This window comes from Diabrotica virgifera, chromosome 1 (assembly GCF_917563875.1).
Source record: "Diabrotica virgifera virgifera chromosome 1, PGI_DIABVI_V3a".
NCBI classification, from domain to species: domain Eukaryota; kingdom Metazoa; phylum Arthropoda; class Insecta; order Coleoptera; family Chrysomelidae; genus Diabrotica; species Diabrotica virgifera.
The window spans coordinates 209,691,484-209,712,196 of record NC_065443.1 but is presented as its reverse complement, the minus strand read 5'-3'; the positions used below and the strand labels follow the sequence as shown (position 1 = coordinate 209,712,196).

The 20,713-nt window shown below is 34.9% G+C and overlaps 1 protein-coding gene across 1 annotated transcript in view; it reads right to left on the bottom strand.

Moving 5' to 3' along the window:
* LOC114346096 (uncharacterized) overlaps nt 1-20,713 on the bottom strand; it is a 951,713-nt gene that overhangs the window by 804,240 nt on the left and 126,760 nt on the right. The window lies entirely within an intron of this gene.

Here is a 20,713-nt window from a genome sequence, read left to right as displayed (position 1 = left end):
TTATATTAGTATTACTCCTTTGAGTAACATAGGTCCATTTTCCATTGGAATTTACCACGCTAAACAGACGGGGTCGTGAATTGCAAGTTTTAGAATTTCCTCTTGTCTTCTACGCTTCAGCATCCATCTGGCTAGCAATTTTTAGAAGCCATGGAGGTGTTACCAGGAAAATGGTCCAATAAGCTTTCAATTAATTATCTCTTAAAAATATTTTTTATTAGGATGATAACTTTGACTTTTGATTTGATTACATTGATGCGGCATCTTCAAAACAAGGACTTGACCGAAAACAGACATTTGCCACTACTATCTAATAAAAGAACAATAAATCGATTAGCTATTGATTTGATAAACTTTTTGGTTTCTCAGGATCAAGATGAATCTACTGAAACAACCGATCATCAAGGTGATACGGATTCATCAGTTTCATCGGATACCAATACTGATGATTTGAAAAAAAAGTCTCCAATTGAGTCTGCCACAGCTATGCGTCCTCAAAAGATTTTAAATGTTGATGAACATGATCTTGAAAAGGTCGTTAAACAAGAGCTCGCGCTGTACGACAACTCAAATGAGCTGACCGGGCATTTAAAAAAATTGCTCACTGCATTAAAAAGTATATGACCTACATCAACAGAAAGTAAACGGACATTTTCAACGTCAGCAAATTTCTGCACAAAAAAAAGAGCCAGCCTAAAGGATGAAACACACAACAATTTATGTTTTCTTAAAACATATTTCAATAATAAAAACAACAAAAATTTTGTTTTTAAATTTTTGAATTTTTCTGAAATTTTTTAATATTTAATCAAATTTATACGATTTTATACTGACTGCATTGAAAAAATAATAAAGAATTAAAAAAAAGAATTTTTTGTTTTTAAATTTTTCGATTCCCGGAAATTCCCGGGAAATTAAAATTACTGACTCCCGATTCCTGGGAAATCAAAAGGGGCCGGGAAAATGGAGCTCTAGATACAATACTCCTTGCGGACAGAGAAGGGACAGAGTACTACGAGAGGTGTGAGCGGCCGTGGAGTAACGGCATAAACGCTGGCCTCATACGCCAGTAGACGTGGGTTCGAGCCCTGCCAAAGACAAACCATCTTCATTTCCAATAATGACACGAGCCGTCTCACCGTGCCTCGGAGAGCAAGTAAAACCGTCGGTCCCCCTGGGCTAGTGTACGTCGGCACTAGTTACTTAAAACAGGGTTAAAGATGTAAATGGCGCCGGAACTATCCTAAAGGATCTCCCCGGCAAAAATGCCATACGATATTATTATTATACTACGAGAGGTATGGAATGGCTTTGAACTCAAAACAAAAATCATGATTGTCAGCAAGAACAAGACTGGAGACGAAACAATCTATGTTACAGTAAAAGCTTTAGAGAAAGTACCCAGATACAATTACTTGGGATGTGAGCTAAATGAACCACAATGGGCAATGGGATCACAGCTTTGAAATAAAACGACGCACTGAGATGGCCAGAAGCGCTTTCAATAAGATAAAAGCAGTATTATATATTATACCATGGAAAACTGGGAATAGAAATTAAAACTAGAGTATTGAGATGTTACGTATTCTCTGTCCTTTTATATGGAGTTGAAGCCTGGACAATTACGGACCCTACTGAAAAAAGACCTGCCAACTTTGAGATGTGGTGTTATCGAATAATTTGTAAAATCTCATGGACACGACCGTAACAAATGCGGAAACATTAAGAAATGTGAAAAAAGAAAAGGGCATATTGAACACTAAGAAGGAAAGAAAAATGAGCTACATACTCAGAAATGAAAAATATACTTACTTTCCGTGTCCGGTAGGGCTTACAATACCGGGATTCTGGGATCCCGGACGATTTTTGTCCGGTATTCGATACCGGTATTTAAATTAAAAATACCGGTATTTCGGTATTAGCTTAATTTATAAAAAGTGAATTGATGCAGAATAAACTTTCTTCTAAAATATTTTTTGCTATTACAAGAAATTATTTTTGAAGATTAACAAACAATATCATTGTAAAAATATTTATTAATAGTACATTATATACCGCGGGACTGAAGTAGTACATTTAATCCTGAAGGTAAAGTATGGCCCGACCGCCGCAAGGTATATACGATACTTTTCGTACTTCCGGTATGATTTTATTAATTATTTCAATAATTTCAATCAGTTTTTTCTCTCTTCAACTCATTTAATAAACTGTCTTTAAAATAAGTTACCATAGTAACATTGCGTTGTGACAGTTATAATTTAGAAACATTGTCATTACTAGTGTCATTGTAAAGAAACATTGTTATTGATAATTATTGGTATCATGAGTGAAGAAGGTGTATCTGATATTGATAAAAGAGCAGCCGAAGTAGGTGAAGAATTGTTACCACCGAAATCTAGAAAACTATACGAGCAGCAGTACGATGCTTTTAAAAAGTGGTGCCTGTAACAAAACGATCCCTTCTACGCCGTCTATGTAGGGAACGCGTCGGTAAGACGCGTACCATAGGATAAGACTTTCCGGGAACCAACGGTTTTTAGGTAGCACAATGCATCGATGGAAACGGATGTATTTACCTGAGAAAGATACAAAAGACCTTTCTCAGTTTGCTGTTTTTATTTTAGTTAGTTAGCATTGAGATCTTGTAACGTATAGACGAAAATACACCTTTTGTTCGATTATCGTGATTTTCTTATAATCAACCCTACAACCTGAGATCTTTACCCTAAGTAATCTTCACATTGGCGCCCAACGTGGGGCGCCAATGTGAAGATTACTTAGGGTAATGATCTCAGGTTGTAGGGTTGATTATAAGAAAATCACGATAATCGAACAAAAGGTGTATTTTCGTCTATACGTTACAAGATCTCAATGCTAACTAACTAAAATAAAAACAGCAAACTGAGAAAGGTCTTTTGTATCTTTCTCAGGTAAATACATCCGTTTCCATCGATGCATTGTGCTACCTAAAAACCGTTGGTTCCCGGAAAGTCTTATCCTATGGTACGCGTCTTACCGACGCGTTCCCTACATAGACGGCGTAGAAGGGATCGTTTTGTTACATGCCGCTTAAAAAATGTGAGACAACCTACTGAAAATGCGCTGTTAGTCTACTTCGATGATAAATCAAAAGCGGTTTGTGCCTCAACTCTCTGGGCACATTACTCAATGCTGAAATCGGTTATTAACATTAGAGAAGATATTGATATAAGTAAATTTCCAAAATTATTAGCTTTTTTGAAGAGAAGAAATGAGGGATTTAAGCCAAAGAAGTCAAGAATTCTCACGTCTGAGCAGGTAGATCAGTTCTTACGGGAGGCTCCGGATGATAAATATTTAATGCTTAAGGTAAATTTGGAAATTTGTTTATATTCAGAAATTTTAAGAAATCAATTTTTTTGTAGGTTGCACTTATTTTGGGCGTTGCGGGAGCTTGTCGTGGAAAAGAGTTGGTTGATTTAGAAATCGACGATGTGAGAGATTTGGGCGATTCCTTCCTAATTGCGATTAGAAACACCAAAAATAAAATTGACCGAAATTTTGTGATCAAAAATTCAGAAAACAGTGCCATCAGTTTTGTGGCGATATTTCGGAAATATGTGGCATTGCGAAAGACAGGGACAACTCATTCAAAATTTTTTGTTCAATACATCAACAAAGAATGTACTACGCGAGTAGTAGGAAAAAACATGTTTGGTACAATTCCACGGCAAATAGCAGCTTTCTTGAAATTAGAAAATGCGACGTCTTATACGGGACATTGTTTTAGACGCACATCTGCGTCTTTGTTAGCTGATTCGGGAGCAACAATAGACGTGCTGAAGAGACATGGAGGATGGAAATCCTCCAACGTGGCCGAGGGATATATTGAATCGTCTATTAAAAATAAACAAAAAATTTCAGATAAAATATTTGGTCAAGTCGCCGATTCGTCCACTATAGTTATGCCACAGTCCTCATTCTCGCTTCCTGTTTCCGCAGGATCTTCGAAACAAACACCAGTTCAATATGAAAAGGACCTATCTGTTACTCGTCAGTTACCTGCTGCATTAACCCAGGAAAGACTGGTCAATATGACGAACTGTCACAATATTAATTTGAATATTAACGTTAATTACCATTCTAATTAATTATATTTTTCAATAAAATATCCCTTAAATTCGTTTGTTTGTGATTTAATCGTTCCGGGAGTTTCGTCAATATTTAATCCCGGAGGGATTAAATGTGACACTTTAGTACCTGTCACAAGGGAGTGAAGTTGTCACTTTAGGCCCGGAAGTACGAAATAGTACATTATATACCGCGGGACTGAAGTAGTACATTTAATCCTGAAGGTAAAGTTTATGGCCCGACCGCAGGGAGGGCCATAATTTACCTGAAGGATTAAATGTACTTCAGTCGCAAGGTATATACGATACTTTTCGTACTTCCGGTATGATTTTATTAATTATTTCAATAATTTCAATCAGTTTTTTCTCTCTTCAACTCATTTAATAAACTGTCTTTAAAATAAGTTACCATAGTAACATTGCGTTGTGACAGTTATAATTTAGAAACATTGTCATTACTAGTGTCATTGTAAAGAAACATTGTTATTGATAATTATTGGTATCATGAGTGAAGAAGGTGTATCTGATATTGATAAAAGAGCAGCCGAAGTAGGTGAAGAATTGTTACCACCGAAATCTAGAAAACTATACGAGCAGCAGTACGATGCTTTTAAAAAGTGGTGCCGCTTAAAAAATGTGAGACAACCTACTGAAAATGCGCTGTTAGTCTACTTCGATGATAAATCAAAAGCGGTTTGTGCCTCAACTCTCTGGGCACATTACTCAATGCTGAAATCGGTTATTAACATTAGAGAAGATATTGATATAAGTAAATTTCCAAAAAAATATCCCTTAAATTCGTTTGTTTGTGATTTAATCGTTCCGGGAGTTTCGTCAATATTTAATCCCGGAGGGATTAAATGTGACACTTTAGTACCTGTCACAAGGGAGTGAAGTTGTCACTTTAGGCCCGGAAGTACGAAAACACGTTTATTACACATACAAGTAAGTATAGCGCTTTCTAATAAAAGCGTTAATGTCGTTAATTTAAGGCGAAGGGTTATATCAGTTTTACAACCAAATTATTAAATCTCGTCAACAAATGAGTTACATAAAAATTCTTAAATATTTAAAACTAGACTACTTTATTTTATAAAAGCTGTAAGATTTATTAATCAGAATGGTTTTTACATTTTCAGATCTATTTTTCATTTATTTTTTGTGTATTGTGGTGTATAAATTGGGCTCACTTATTTTCTGAATTATTTATAATAATTTAAAATATATAGCGGTCTAAATACATAGTAATCTATATTAAATATACACATACTGTATGTCACAGTAAGTTAATCTTTGTAATTAATATATTTTAAAGTTAAATTAATTTACAAATAGAAAATTTTATTAGTAAAAGTACTACCCTATTATATGCTAAATTCATCCTAGAATCAAATATATAGTTTTTCTATTTGCACATTTTTTTGTATCTATCTATTCCTACTCTCTATGTAATCTTATAAACAACATTTACTCATTTCAAAACAAAATTTAATAGATTTCATAAATATTATTTAATAACAAGTCGATATACCAACTGAGGATAGTATAAACATAACGTGTATATTTTTTATTCATAATACCGGTATTGAGATTTTGGCTCGGTATTGTAAGCCCTAGTGTCCGGAACACCAACAACTTTAAATTCTGTATTTCCAATGGTTGGCCATAATCATAATCAAAATAATAACCTACCTGAATTAAGACACGAAATTGAAATCAGTTTTCAGGAAGTAGGGGTAGCCATAAATTCACTCAAAAATAGGAAGTCACCAGGACCAGACGGAATAACCAACGAGCTTCTAAAATACGGAGGAGAAAGTATAACCCTAGAGATGTCAAAACTTATACAAAAACTAATATTGCACTGCAAGATACCAGACGCATGGAGAAACAGCATAATGATACCAATGTTCAAAAAAGGAGACAAAGAAGACCCCAACAATTATAGAGGTATAAATCTACTAAACACCGCACTTAAGCTAACCACAAAAGTCCTAACCAACAAAATCAATAAACTAACAACTTTATCAGATGAACAACAAGGATTCAGATCCGGAAGATCCTGCGTAGACGCCGTATTTGTACTGAGACAAATCACAGAAAAGGCCATTGAGTACAATAAACCAGCACATCTATGTTTTATAGACCTGACAAAGGCTTTCGATCGCATCCAAGTCGAAGACGTCTTACATTTACTGTATGGAAGAAACATACCAATCAATATTATACAAACCATCGAAAACATCTACTTTCATAATCGAATACAGGCAAAGATAAATGGAAAACTAACGCAGTTTATACCAGTACAAAGTGGAGTCAGACAAGGTGACTCATTAAGCCCACTGCTCTTTAATATAATAATGGACGAAATAATAGAAGCAGTACGTAAAGGTCGTGGTTACAGAATGGGGAATAAAGAAATCAAAGTATTGTGTTATGCAGACGACGCCGCATTAATCGCCGAGACAGAAGACGATCTCCAAAGATTAACACACATCTTTAATAAAACAGCCAAGAAATACAATATGATAATATCAGCAGAAAAAACCAAATGTATGACAACATCTAAATACCCACTACGATGTAAAATCGAAATTGATGGGAAAATAATAAAGCAGGAAGCAAGGTTTAGATATCTGGGAATTGATATAACCAGTTACGAAGATGTTGAAGAGGAAGTACGACAACAAAGCTTAAAAGCAAGTAAAGCGGCGGGATCTCTTAATGACACAATCTGGAAGAACAAACACTTAAGACAAGACACAAAAGCAAGAATCTATAAAGCAGCAATTAGACCTATATTAACATACACGGCGGAGACAACGCCTGACACATCTAAAACGAGACGACTACTAGAAACAACAGAGATGAAAATACTCCGACGAATATCAGGGAAAAGTCTGTTGGATAGGGAGAGGAGCGAAAACATAAGAAGATCATGCAATATAGAAGACATAAATGGATGGGTGACAAAACGGAAACAGGAGTGGAACGAACACATTAGTAGAATGGCAGAGGATAGGATAGTACGAATAGCACGAGATAAGTCACCAAATGGACGAAGAAGTATTGGCAGACCAAGAAAAAGGTGGTGCGATAACCTAAACAATTTAGGAGGATAATATTGAAGAAGAAACAGGCTTTAAAGCCTACATACAAGAAGGAAGAAGAAGAAGAAGACAATGGTTGGCCACATAGATGACCCTGTTATTTGCTATAATTAAGTCTTCTTCTGTGCAGGTCTCTCTCATCTCTGTGCATGATAGTAGATGCCGGTTGGTCTGAACCGCGCCACAGTCGCAGGTATCGTCCTCCTGGTATCCCCCATTTTTTCACGTTACTAACGTGAAACGCCGGTTCTTAGTCTGTTTAGCGCTTTTCAAGTCGGATACGGTAAACTGTGTCCAGCAGCCATTTCCTCTGAGAAAGGAAAATGTGTCGCGGTAGCTGACGCTTGCCATAGGTGTATACGTATATATTTCATTTAGAGCCACGTCGACGTTCTTTGCGTGAGCAGAGTTTGCCCATACTGGTGCTCCAAACTCCGCGGACGAAAAACATAATGAAAAGGCAAAAGTGCGGATAGTGTGTGGTTGTGCTCTCCATTTTGTATTAGTTAGCTTGCGGATGATATTATTTCTGGCACTTACTTTCTTCTTGGCATCTTGACAGTGGTATCGGTAAGACAGAGTTCTATCCAGACGGACGCCAAGGTATTTTGGCGTCTTGTTGAGTTCGAGCATCTGACCACGCCATTCCACCTCCAGCGGCCTTCGGGCATGCTTGTTTCTCAGGTGGAAAGCACATACCTGAGTTTTTGTGGGATTGGGTTTCAGATGGTTTTTATCATAGTATAGAGAGCTAAGTCTCCCAGGGCATCTGTCAGTTTCACTTCAACTTCATTGAAGGTTCTTCCCTGAGCTGCCACAGTTGTATCATGAGCGTAAATAAATTGCCTTGTTTGTTGGTATATGGGTTGGTCGTTGGTGTATATGTTGTATAGAATCGGCGCGAGGACACTTCCCTGTGGTAGCCCATTTTTTGGTCCCTCCACCGACTGTTCTTGGACTGGAGCGTTACGTAGAAGCGTCTATTCTGGAGGAGACATTACACTAACCTTGTTAGTCGCAAATCCTTTGTAGTTCGTAGAGTTTTGCGAGTAGCCGTTGATGGTTAACTGTATCATAGGCGGCAGTAAGGTCTATGAACGCTACTCCTGTTGAATGAAAAATATGAGTTGATGCGATTGGTTATACAAGGGAATGGGAAAATGGAAGGAAAAAGAGAACAGGGGTGAGGACGCACGTCCTGGTTGAAAATTTGAAAACAGTGGAGTGGAAAAACAACAGTTCAGAACCACTGCAGACACAGTAAAATGGGCCACGATGATCACCTATGTCCTTAAATGATGAAGCTTGTGAAGAAGATGTACGATGGGGCAACAGTATTGAGAAAAACGTAGGAGACCGGTAAGTTCATTATTTTTGAGTATGAGCCTCTTTTTAAGGACTATAAAACGAAGTCGGACGTTTAATACTAGGAGTTGATGGTCATTTCCACAATCTGAGCCCGTGAATGTTTTACCATCAGTTGATCCCATCAGTGGTGATTGTGATACCTTGAAAGGGGATCAGAAGACTGCAACACCGTAAGAACAGGATTTAATTGAAAGGGTATTCAATTCTCTGTTCACTAATGTAAACATTAACATAATTATTTATACAGGGTGTTCAAAAAACATTTTTTTAATTAAAATAATTGAGACAAAACGAAGAATGTATGTAATTTATTTAATTCAAAATGCGTTTTACTACTGTCAGAAAACAGAAAAAAATTTATTTGACAAATAAACATTGATTTTCGCTTAAACGAAATGTTCAAACTGGCAAGAGGCTGGTGGGTGGCAGCTTTAACATTGAATTTAAGCGAAAAACAATATGTATTTGTCAAATAAACATTTTTTCCTGTTTTCTGACAACATTAAAACGTATTTTAAATTAAATAAATTACATACATTCTTCGTTTTGTCTCAATTATTTTAATTAAAAACATGTTTTTTTGAGAATTTTGAGAATAGAGAATTGAATACCCTTTCAAATAAGCTATCACATGATCCCTATTCTCATTTAAAAAAATCATCGATTACGTCATCACGCCCAGATGGATGACGTCACTACAATGATATATATGCCAAAAAATCGGAAATTAAAAATAAAAATCGACCTGTTTCGGGATTTTTCTTTAAAATCGCCGGTTTACGAAATAATGAATTTATTCGTTACTTTATGGACGCACTGTAGATCAGAAAGCAAAAAAAAAAGTTTTTTTCAACCCCCCATTTTAATTATTTTTTTTGGCTACAGGGGTTGCACTAGGAAATCGCTTTTGGTGTCCATGCATGGGTAATAATAACGTGCACAAAATGATATATAAAGTATATTAATAAAGGGCATTGTGTGTGAAGGATTCCAAGAAAATCACTTTCTTTATTAATTCTTCTTTTTTTGGGGTGGTTCCGGGGAAAAAATGGAGGTGCATTATACAAATTTGTAAATAGCACCAGTACATGGGTAATCGCTAAAAGTCTTTTCACTCTTGGATAAACGGTTCAGATGGTATAAAAAGGGGTTTTTTTAATGTAACACCCTGTAATTAAAAAAAGGGCAATTACCCTTAAGTGAAACCTATACCAAAAAATCAGTCACTTATTTGGGAATAATTGCCGCAGGATTTCTTCTTAATTTCCATTACAGTTAGGGAAAAATAATTTTTTTTTAAAAACATATTTTTTAAAAACTTGTCAACTTTGGGGCCCCACCCCCACTAAACGGTGGGTGATAGACATATGCTGTCAGGAAATAAATAGTAGGAAATATACATAGTTCTCTTTATTTTACTATTTAGTAAATTTTTTGCAAAACGTACAGGAAGGTCTACGTTCCGCAAAAACCACAAATTACCCCCTTTAAAGGGGTGAAAAGGGGGGGTTCCGGGGCGAAATTTTTTAAGAAAAAGTTAGTCTCATAATAAGCACCCCTTCATATACCAGAAAAAAAGTAAAACCGGACTTGTGTCCATTTTGCAAGGTTCAACCTCTGTTTCCTACACTATATCTTTTCTGATTTAAGGATCTTATTTTATTTTATTTCGTAAATATGTTACTTTAACTTTGCAATGGGTATTTTGTTTTACAGCTTGCCATATACCTATCTGCTAATTTAAATCTAAGTTATTTGGAGTACCTATTATTATAGGGCTTTTCAACAACAGCCATTTGTTTCGAGCTTCCGTCATGTGTCATATAATAATATTATCTACGTCATACCTTATTTGTATATACCTACCAATGATACAAACCAAAGACCTATGACGTAGATATATTATTATACGACACATAACAGAAGCCCGAAACAAATGACAATCGATGAAAAGCCCTATTATTGCAAAATTGTCATTTGTGTATGTTTTTTTTTCAAATATAAATGCTCTGCATGTTACCTGAGTCGCAAGACTAATGTGCCAACAAAAGAAATTGAATCCATCCCATTTTGCTAATTATGTTCTTGCATAATTAATGACCTTTACGTGTCGTGAAAATACACATCTTTTAAAGGAAACCTGCGAAATTTTGGTGGCATAAATTACAAGAAAGTTTTTTTTCATTAATTTTAATCTTGAAATTACTCTGGTGTTTTATAAATGTATTTCGATTATAAACTTTTCAACTGTTGATATTATACAGTATGACGCAAATGTATGGACTAGATTCATCATTTCAGAAACAGAGGATTAAAACAAATTTAAAGCATGTCAATTTTAATGTTTGAATAGTTATCAATTGCTTTATATGTGGACGTGGACATTACGACATCAGTTTTTTTTTAATACAAAGCAAGGTCACGGGATACCTCATTTGAAAGGTATCGTAGTCGGCTTTACAACGATGTAATAAATTATTTGAATATTTATTTCTACAGAGTTAACCAAAAGTGTTGATTTATTAATGCAACTAACTCATAATTCTAGGAGTTTCTAGGATAATATCTCGGAGATTCGTCACTTAAGGCAGAGAGCAGCAAGCCTACGCCTCTCTTATGATGACTAAAACTAGAGTCGAAAATCGTCGATTTAGAGTGCTGGCTGGCGCTCTCTGTTCTAAGTGAATAATAAGACAGTTTTGCCTTCGCATTGCAACTGAATACAAATGGTATACATTTTTATTTCATTTAATAGTTAATATGTTTAGCAATATACAAAAAATTTATAAGAAATACTTATTGAAACTAGACGTTCGGTCTAGACGCTCCAGTTAGCTGAGGCGCAGTTGATCGACAAGTTTAGTGGATTTGCGATCGCTGCTGGTTCGAGCCTCAGCTAGGTCATTTGAAATTCTTGGTCTGGAATAAACTGGCGTCTGATCGGCCTATGGAGGAGCGGTACGGCAAGGGATAAGGGCTTGCGTCTTGGTGATTCTCCTACCGAAGGGCGTTGACGTCTAAGAACGGTGTTTATATTTAATATACTTATTGAAACTGCCGACCTCCAGCATGCAATGAGACACACGGGCAGCAAATTCTTTCCTAGCGTAATTTAGTTTAGAGAATGGGTATTTATTGGAATTCCGTGTTACTCAATAAGTACATAATTTTGGTTAATCCTGTACTTAGAAATAAATATTTTAAAATCTCGGGACCTCGGTTTGTATTTAAAAAAATCATGAATTACGTCATTACGCCAACACTGAGGACGTAATGTCCACACATATTGGTAGGAGAGCCCAAGCGGGGATTTTTGCAGTAACTCGAGTGCGTCAGATTATCATATGGGGAGAACCCTAGTACCCTGTAGATTTGTAGATGTACCTCTAACCATATATTGGCTATAAACACAGGGGAGTTCGTTAAGGGGGGCCGAAAAAAAATCTATCCTTAGAAAAACTCGAAATCGTCAGATTAAGATAAGGTAAGTTAAGTATGTACATGCAAAACAGTGTATGTTTCAAAAATCTGACAATTTGGGCGAAAGGAAATGGGTGAGTCACAAAGTGTCACAAGAAAAATGCGAATATTTCGCGAAATGAACGATAGATCTAAAAACTAAAAAATACGTGCTCAATATTTGTCAAAAATCTATCGAATGATACCAAACACGACTGCCCACGGAGAGGGGTGGGGGGTAAATTTAAAATTTTAAATACGAATCCCGCGATATTTCACGAAATGAACATCAGATCGAAAAACTGAAAAATACACTTATTCAGTATGTTTGAAAAATCTATCGAATGGCACCAAACACGACCCCCTCGGATGTGGGGGAAAAATGGAAAAGTCCCCACTAAAATGGAAAACTTTACTTAACTTTTTTTGGTTTTAGAAATTACTCTTCACAACCAAATAGGTCCCCAAAGCGCTTGAGTGACTACACATTTAGCATACTTTCCTCCCCTACTATATAATATAGCAATTGATAGCCATTCAAAAATTAAAATTCAGGTGTTATAAATTTGTTTTAAAAGTCCTGTTCTGAAATAATGAATTTATTCCATATTTTTGCATCATACTCATACTCTATATGCGAATTTATTTATCCTGCCCATCAGAAAATTGTCTTTTCTCTAGAATCATGCCTTAACAATTTATTTACGCGAACATTTAACTGTCAAATTCTTTAAAAAGAATTGTTTATCGAAACTAACGTCGGCTTCCATATTTACGATCTATTTATGTGACTATAAAATTCCAGTTACTAAAATTCAAATCTAGTTCTTCGGCATTTCTCATTAATATTATTCTGATTTTTTCTAAAATTCTTCTATTTCTTTGTATCATCAGTGTCATAAAGAAGACCATGTCACTCCTATATATATCATCGACTCAATAGCAGAAAAATATAAATCATCTCCTCCGACTACAAATTCAAAAAACCTTCGATCTAAATTTCCCTACCGCCGCGTTACATTTTCCACTTTTCAGAGCAATTCGTTAAACTCCTCGTTATAATTCATGAGTTTATATTGTTTACCTTATACCGGCTTCTCCACAGTTCTCATGTTTTCGAGTATGTCTTCCAGGGATTTTATTATTATGTTATTTTAAGTCAGCCCGAGACGAAGAATTTTCTATCGCCGAAAAGAAAAACTGAAGAGTGCATTTTGGAAGGCCAACGAAGTGGTTAGGATTTTTTAGGATTAAGGAATATAATATAAATAATATGTTAACTAGTTTTGATGGGAAATAAGCCACAATTTTACTAAAAAAATGATTTTACTAACGTTTCGACGTCCAAATAGGATGCCGTTGTCAAAATACGAAAAATATTAATGAATTAAACAAAAATGTTGTTGCTTAGTAAAAAATGTTTCTAATAATTTATTTAATCTGACTCATTTATATCATTTTAAAAATATTGGCAATATCATTTTAAAGTCTTCTACTTTAAAATGTATCTATAATATATGTCTGAATTGCCGATATAAATGAGTCAGATTAAATAAATTATTAGAAGAATTTTTTACTAAGCAACAACTTCTTCTTCTTCAAGTGCCGTCTCCTAATCGGAGGTTGGATATCATCATCACTATCTTTACTCTATCCACCGCTGCTCTAAAGAGTTCTATAGAACTGCATCTAAACCAGTCCCTTAAATTCTTTAACCGTGACACTCTCCTTCTTCCTATGCTCCTTCCGCCTCTTATCTTTCCCTGTATTATCAGTCTTAGCATTTCATATCGCGGTCCCCTCATTACGTGTCCCAGATATTGTAACTTTCTTATTTTTATTGTGTTTATTATTTCGCATTCTTTACCCATTTCTTGCAGTACTTCCGTGTTCGTTTTCCTCTGTGTCCATGCTATTCTAAGCATCCTTCTGTAACACCACATATCAAATGACTGTAGCTTATTTATGTGTTCTAGCTTTAATGTCCAGCTTTCAAGTCCATATTGTAGTATCGAGAACACGTAGCATCTCAAAGCTCTTACTCTCAGTTCTAAGCTAAGGTCCTTGTTGCAGAGAACTGTTTTCATTTTTACAAACGCATTTCTTGCTATTTCTATCCTGGTCCTTATTTCTGTTGTTTGATCATTTTTCTCTGAAATCCAGGTTCCTAGGTATTTGTATTTATCCACCCTTTCTATCGGTACATTTCCCAAATGTATGCTTGTTTGTATGTTTGTTTTCTTAGTTATTATCGTGTATTTGGTCTTTTTTATATTCATTTTTAGTCCATATTCTTCACAGAAATTGTTTGTTTTGTTTAGTAGTAGTTGAAGTTGTTCAGCAGAGCTTGCCATAATCACGGTGTCATCTGCATATCTTATGTTGTTAATAGATCTTCCGTTAATTATTATTCCTTCACTTTGAGATAGCAATGCTTCTTCAAAAATGGCTTCACTATATGCATTAAAGAGTAATGGAGACATAATACATCCCTGCCGAACTCCTCTCCTGATTTCAATTTCTGGACTGGGTTCGTTATCTATTACAATTTGTGCTCTTTGATTCCAGTAAAGGTTTGTTATTATTCGTAAGTCCCTTTTGTCTATGTTTTTTGTCTTTAGAATTTGGACTAATTTTTCATGTCTTACTTTGTCAAAAACTTTCTCAAAATCAACGTAACAAACATGCACATCCACAATCATGTCCATGCATCTTTGAGCTAACACATTAAAAGCAAATAACGCCTCTCTGGTGGTAAGCAACAACATTTTTGTTTAATTCATTAATATTCTTTGTATTTTGACAACGGCATCCGATTTGGACGTCGAAACGTTAAAAAAATCATTTTTTTAGTAAAATTGTGGCTTATTTCCCATCAAAACTAGTTAATTATAAAAATGCCACAAGAAAGTAGCTTCAGAGCAACATTAAAATAATATGTTATAACCGCAAATGTGGAAAATTATGTTAAAAAGACACAGAGAAAAGGAAGAATTACCAAAAATTATAACAATTGGTTATTTCTACTTTGTATGTGTACATAGAGTAATGCATTCACATATTTTTTTATTAAAACTGTAACAGTATTAGATATAGATATACACTATTATAACAGTATTAAATCGTTAAAAAATCGTTTACCTGTTTCTCACAGAAGTAGAAATTTTGGTATATTTTGGTAGATGCACAATTACAGATTGAATGATATTTACCTATACAATATTTTTCTGGAACGGTTTTTACTATAAAATTAAAATAAAATAGTCAGAATAATACAGTTTTATGTTCATAATGGTAAGAATCAGACTGTCTTCGGACTGTCAAAACCATCTTCGGTCATTTTTAAAAAAATGTCTTAACAAAATCACTCAAACATTATGAAATATATAGTTCAGAGCAACTATCCAAAGATTTATAAAACTGAGATACACCATAAAATGGTTACAACAAGTAAACGAATATCAAATGTAATGAATTAATGGCGCGGAACTAGAACATTTTTAACTTTATGACGTCACTACCAATGAGGGCGTTTGGGACTGGCTGCTATAATTTGAATTTTCTCTCGATTTTAATCGTTTTTAGGGGCCAAACGAAAGGCAAAAACAACTTTTTTTTCTCTGATATAATTTTGAATTATGTTCTGTTGTGATTTATAGCATTTTTTTTTCAAATTTAAAATGTTATTCAAGTTCCCTATTGTGAAGATCTATTGTTGTCTATTTTGTTTACCAAAAACCGAAAATGGAAACGTTGAACATTTCTTGAGAACTCGGGATTTTGGGTGATTTTGAAGGATGGGTTGGAAAAAGAGGGTGGAATGAGAAATTTTTGGTAGCGAAGAAGGAGGTTACCTGTTGTTAACCTTTCAGAGAACATCTAATCCTGTGAAAGTGAACTAGTGCCGGCAGTTTTTTTTTGACGGTGTAAAAGTAATTTATGAGTAAAGGTTAAAAAGTGGTAGCAGCTTTGGACGAGGAATGCAGATGAAAATTTTGCAGTATTTGTAAGTACGAATAAGTTTATCATTCATCGGGAAAACCATAGCCAAGGAATTTTGGCAGCCAAAAGAGATAGGAAGGATTGTTAGGACATTTTTTGACCTAGATTCCATAAAAGCAGAACAAAAGAAGGAGTTTTAGCTAGAGCGTTTTGATACCAGAACATTTCTAAAATTAAAATTTAAATATAAAGAAAACAGAGACATTTTAGAGTTAAAAGAATTGAAAGTTAACTGTTTTTTTGAGAACAATATTGCAAAGGCATACAGTTTTGGGACGAAACAATAAATTAAACTTATGGTGTTTATTTGTTAATTTTCTGTAAAGTCGTATTTGTTATTTGTTAAAGCTAAATTAATTTAATCTGTGCATTTTAATTTGTCAGGATAGGGATACATTTGATATGTTTAATTGACTTGTTTATACGTGTAAAGATACTTGACGGAACTCTTTAAAGGACAGGAAAATAATAATAAACACAATAACGTACCTGAATTAAGACACGAAATAGAAATCAGTTTTCAGGAAGTAGAGATAGCCATAAATTCACTCAAAAATAGAAACTCACTAGGACCAGACGGCATAACCAACGTGCTTCACGGAGGAGAAAGTATAACCCTAGAGATAACAAAACTTTACAAAAACTAATATTGCACTGCAAGATACCAAACGCATGGAGAAACAGCATAATGATACCAATGTTCAAGGAAGGAGACAAAGAAGACCCCAACCATTATAGAGGTATAAATCTCCCGCAATTAAGCTTGCCACAGAAGTCCTAACCAACAAAATCCATAAACTAACAACTTTATCGCCGTATTTGCACTACAAATCACAGAAAAGGCCATCGAGTACAATAAACCAGCATATCTATGTTTTATAGACCTGACAAAGGCTTTCGAGCGCATCCAAGTCGAAGACGTCTTACACCTACTGTATAGAAGAAACATACCAATCAATATTATACAAACCATCGAAATCATCTACTTCCATAATCGAATACAGGCAAAGATAAATGGAAAACTAACACAGTTTATACCAGTACAAAGTCAAACACTAACTAGACAAAGACAAAAGTATTTCTGGGATCAAATAAGAACCCTAAGATATAATAAAAATCCGTAATCAGATCAGATATCGTAATTATATGTAATTTTACATTTTTGTTTGTTTTCAATTCTACTGAGATTAATTAAAATAGTAATTGTAATTAAGTTCCTAATATATTTCATTTATTTATGTTTGCATATATATGTATTTGTTAGGTGGAAGAATCTCGTAATTTCGGGCACTTTATCCCCCAAACATGTGCCATCATTAAAAACAAATCGATCGGATCCATCTCATCGCATCACATTTTTCGCTGCACATACTACATAGTTTTGTGCTTGCACTAACTGAAGCAATTCTAGCCTATACCCCGCAGCGTTTGTGTACCATAGGGCACAAAACTCGGCGGGCTCGTTCTGAATTCAACCCTGCGTTGCCATGGCAACCCATGTGTATGTGTATGAAGGCCGATTGCGATCAACTTGCAGTTTTCGAATCGACACTCCGACGAAACCTATTGCTCGGAGATATTTGGTTATGATTTCCCAGTTTCGAACACGAACTCTCGGAACTTTAGATGGAATGTAAATATGATAGAGCCATTGTATGAGTCCGTAAGGGTGTGACAATGCGCGATATTACATTAAACTGACCTGGATTCTCAGCTTCGTGCTGATTATGTTCCTTTATCTTTACTGTGGACATTTAAAATCATAATATAAAGAAGGGAATGATTCGCAATGATTTCCTAAATACAATTATTATTGAAAAGTCTATATTCTATAAATTCTATATTTGATAATCACTAGAAAGTTTGGTTCGTTGTCCAATACCTTAGTCCAAACGAATGGAACGCACCGAACGTGTTCTTAATGCCCATAGGAAAACATTTTTATATAAAATGGACCACTCAGTTGTTTTGAAGTATTTTTCTTGAGTGAATACCGCAAGATTTCTAAATGTTATAACAAATGAACATGAATCTTAAATTGTTCTTCGTTTTAATTCCAGTATTTAGGCATTTGTTGTCTTTTCCGACATTAACCTCCGCTCCATAGGTATTTGTTGCCTATTTCCACTTTGCTTTATATTTTCATAGAACGCTTAATGGAAGGAAACAAATTGGAATTATTGGCAGCGCTGAACGTGGACAAAATTTTACCGATGTGTGTTGTATGAACGCCATAGGAACATTCGTTCCTCACGCCTTCATTTGTCCGCGGAAACGATTTTTTTAACACCTGTACGATGATTGTATACTGCTATCTGGTCACAAATGACGAAATGACCAATTATCAGTTATTCTCCGACCTAACTTAATAAACAACAAATACTTAAATCTAAGGGCATACACTATGGCTTACTCTTATTTTATCTATTAACTAATGCACTAACTAACATGCAATAACATCACAGCACTATGCTCTGCTTTTTACACTAAACTGTTACACACTTGCACTAACTCAAATGGTTTTGTCCTTATGAGTCTTATCTTTAGTTCAGTGTTGCCAAGAAGCTGGATTGCCTCGACATTCCCATGACTATGCAGCCTCTGCTCGTGAGTTGCTGCTGTTCTCTTGATTACTTCGGTCACAGTTTCCATACCCAGGTCCTGGTGGAGGTTGCTGTTACGGATATACCAAGGAGCATTAACAATGTTCCTCAGTACTTTGTTTTGAAATCTCTGGATAATATGTAGGTTACTAGCTTTGGTACAGCCCCACAGTTGGCACCCATATACCCATACTGGCCTCAGTACTTGTTTGTAAATGAAATTAAAATTAAACTTATTATGAATGACGAAATGAGTGAAAATAATTTCGACCACGAGTCAGTATTCTGTTAACCTTCCGATGACCAACCTTTTTTTGTTACATGGATGACCAAAGGGGGGAAAATGACCCAGGTCAAAAATGTCAAAAATGACAATTAACAAAAATTAAGTTTTTTTTTTATTTTTTTATGGCATGGACTTTATGTCATTCAGCCAGTCACAACATGAGTATTAGTGTCATGTGTAGTGTGTATGCTGAGTAAGTGTCTTGTTACTTTGCAAAGTCGACGTCATTAGCGTAAAACTACTTGGAATTACACATAATAGACGGTATTTTACTAAACATCAACTTCATAATATATTTTTTATTCGTAAAATATAGGGAATTCTTTTTATTTCAAAATATGAGGATATCTAGAATGATATTAAAGTCAAATAAAAAAAAAATAATGAGTTAAAAATTAAAAATACTTTTGAATTTATTAAAGAAAAACATACGCTGGGGTCACAATTTCCCCCGCTTGGTCATCCGAAGGTTAACCGAGGTACAATAGTACCAAGCGGCGCCGCTAGGAGAACACTCCAATAATGCGTCTCAGATTACTTTAATGAAACGTGGTCATTTTGTACTCTAAACCGAGTAAGGTATGAAAAAAAGAAAAGAAAATAATCGTTTTCGTTTTGATTCAATTCGAGTCTTTTGCCATCCTCTGACACCGTGTTTCGGGGTCTACCCTTTTTCAAAGAGGCTTTGCAAGGAGACTGAATTGAACCATAACGAAACGAAGAAGAGCTGCAGATATTAAAATATTTGCAGCGGAGTGTGGTTAGACTGTCCTCTAACGGGGAATGACGAAATGAGTGAAAATAATTTCGACCACGAGTCAGTATTCTGTTAACCGAGGTACAATAGTACCAAGCGGCGCCGCTAGGAATAAATCACAACTCATAAATTAAAATGGCAAAAAAAGAACCGCAATATGAAATCGAGGATCTTATTGAAAGTCAGCTAGTTAGCAAACATTACATAAGCAGAGAGCAAATTGAAGAATTGACCCCTCTTCCGAAGGCAACAATAATAGCGCAAAGGAAAAGAAAACGTGGAAAGTCAGGTGTTATCAATAGCATTCCAGATATAGAAGAAATCAAGGAAATCAAAAAAGAAGTAGGTATCAGAAAGAGAGAGAGAGAGAGAGAGAGAGAGGAAAAACAGCAAATGCAGCCAGAAGAAAAATTCGACACCCCCATCGAACAAGGTTGTAACTCATTTTTAGCGATTTTACAGGAGAGGCAAAAAACGAAAACATGAATTTTTAAAAATTTGTAGCGAAATAATTAAACCCTTTTACACTAATATGATATGATATTTTTATAACACAATAAGGAATTACTGTGAGATGTATGCTTTGTAATTTTATTAGCTATTGAGAATCTTGAGTTTGATTGAGATACAACCTTGAGATTAAACATGAGTATTCGTAGAAAATGGTTGTAATCGCCTAACAACCATTTTACACTCTCCGTGTTAATTATTTTTCACTCTCTGAGTTATTTGCAATATAGCTAGGAGAAAATTAGTTTTTATGGTATATTTAAACAAAATATCAACTCACAGTTTACACAATTTTAATTGGAAATTATAAATTTTACAATAACGACAATATTCTATCACTATGAAAAAACCATGGTATAAAATATCTCAAATTTTTCGAATTTTTATTGCGTATCTGTAAATATTTAATTTTAAACCGTTTTACTGTATTACTTTACTCTTTTACTGTTAATATCTACTTCAAAATTAACATGTGTGTCATTAAATGGGTTAAAATTTAGAATTTGCTT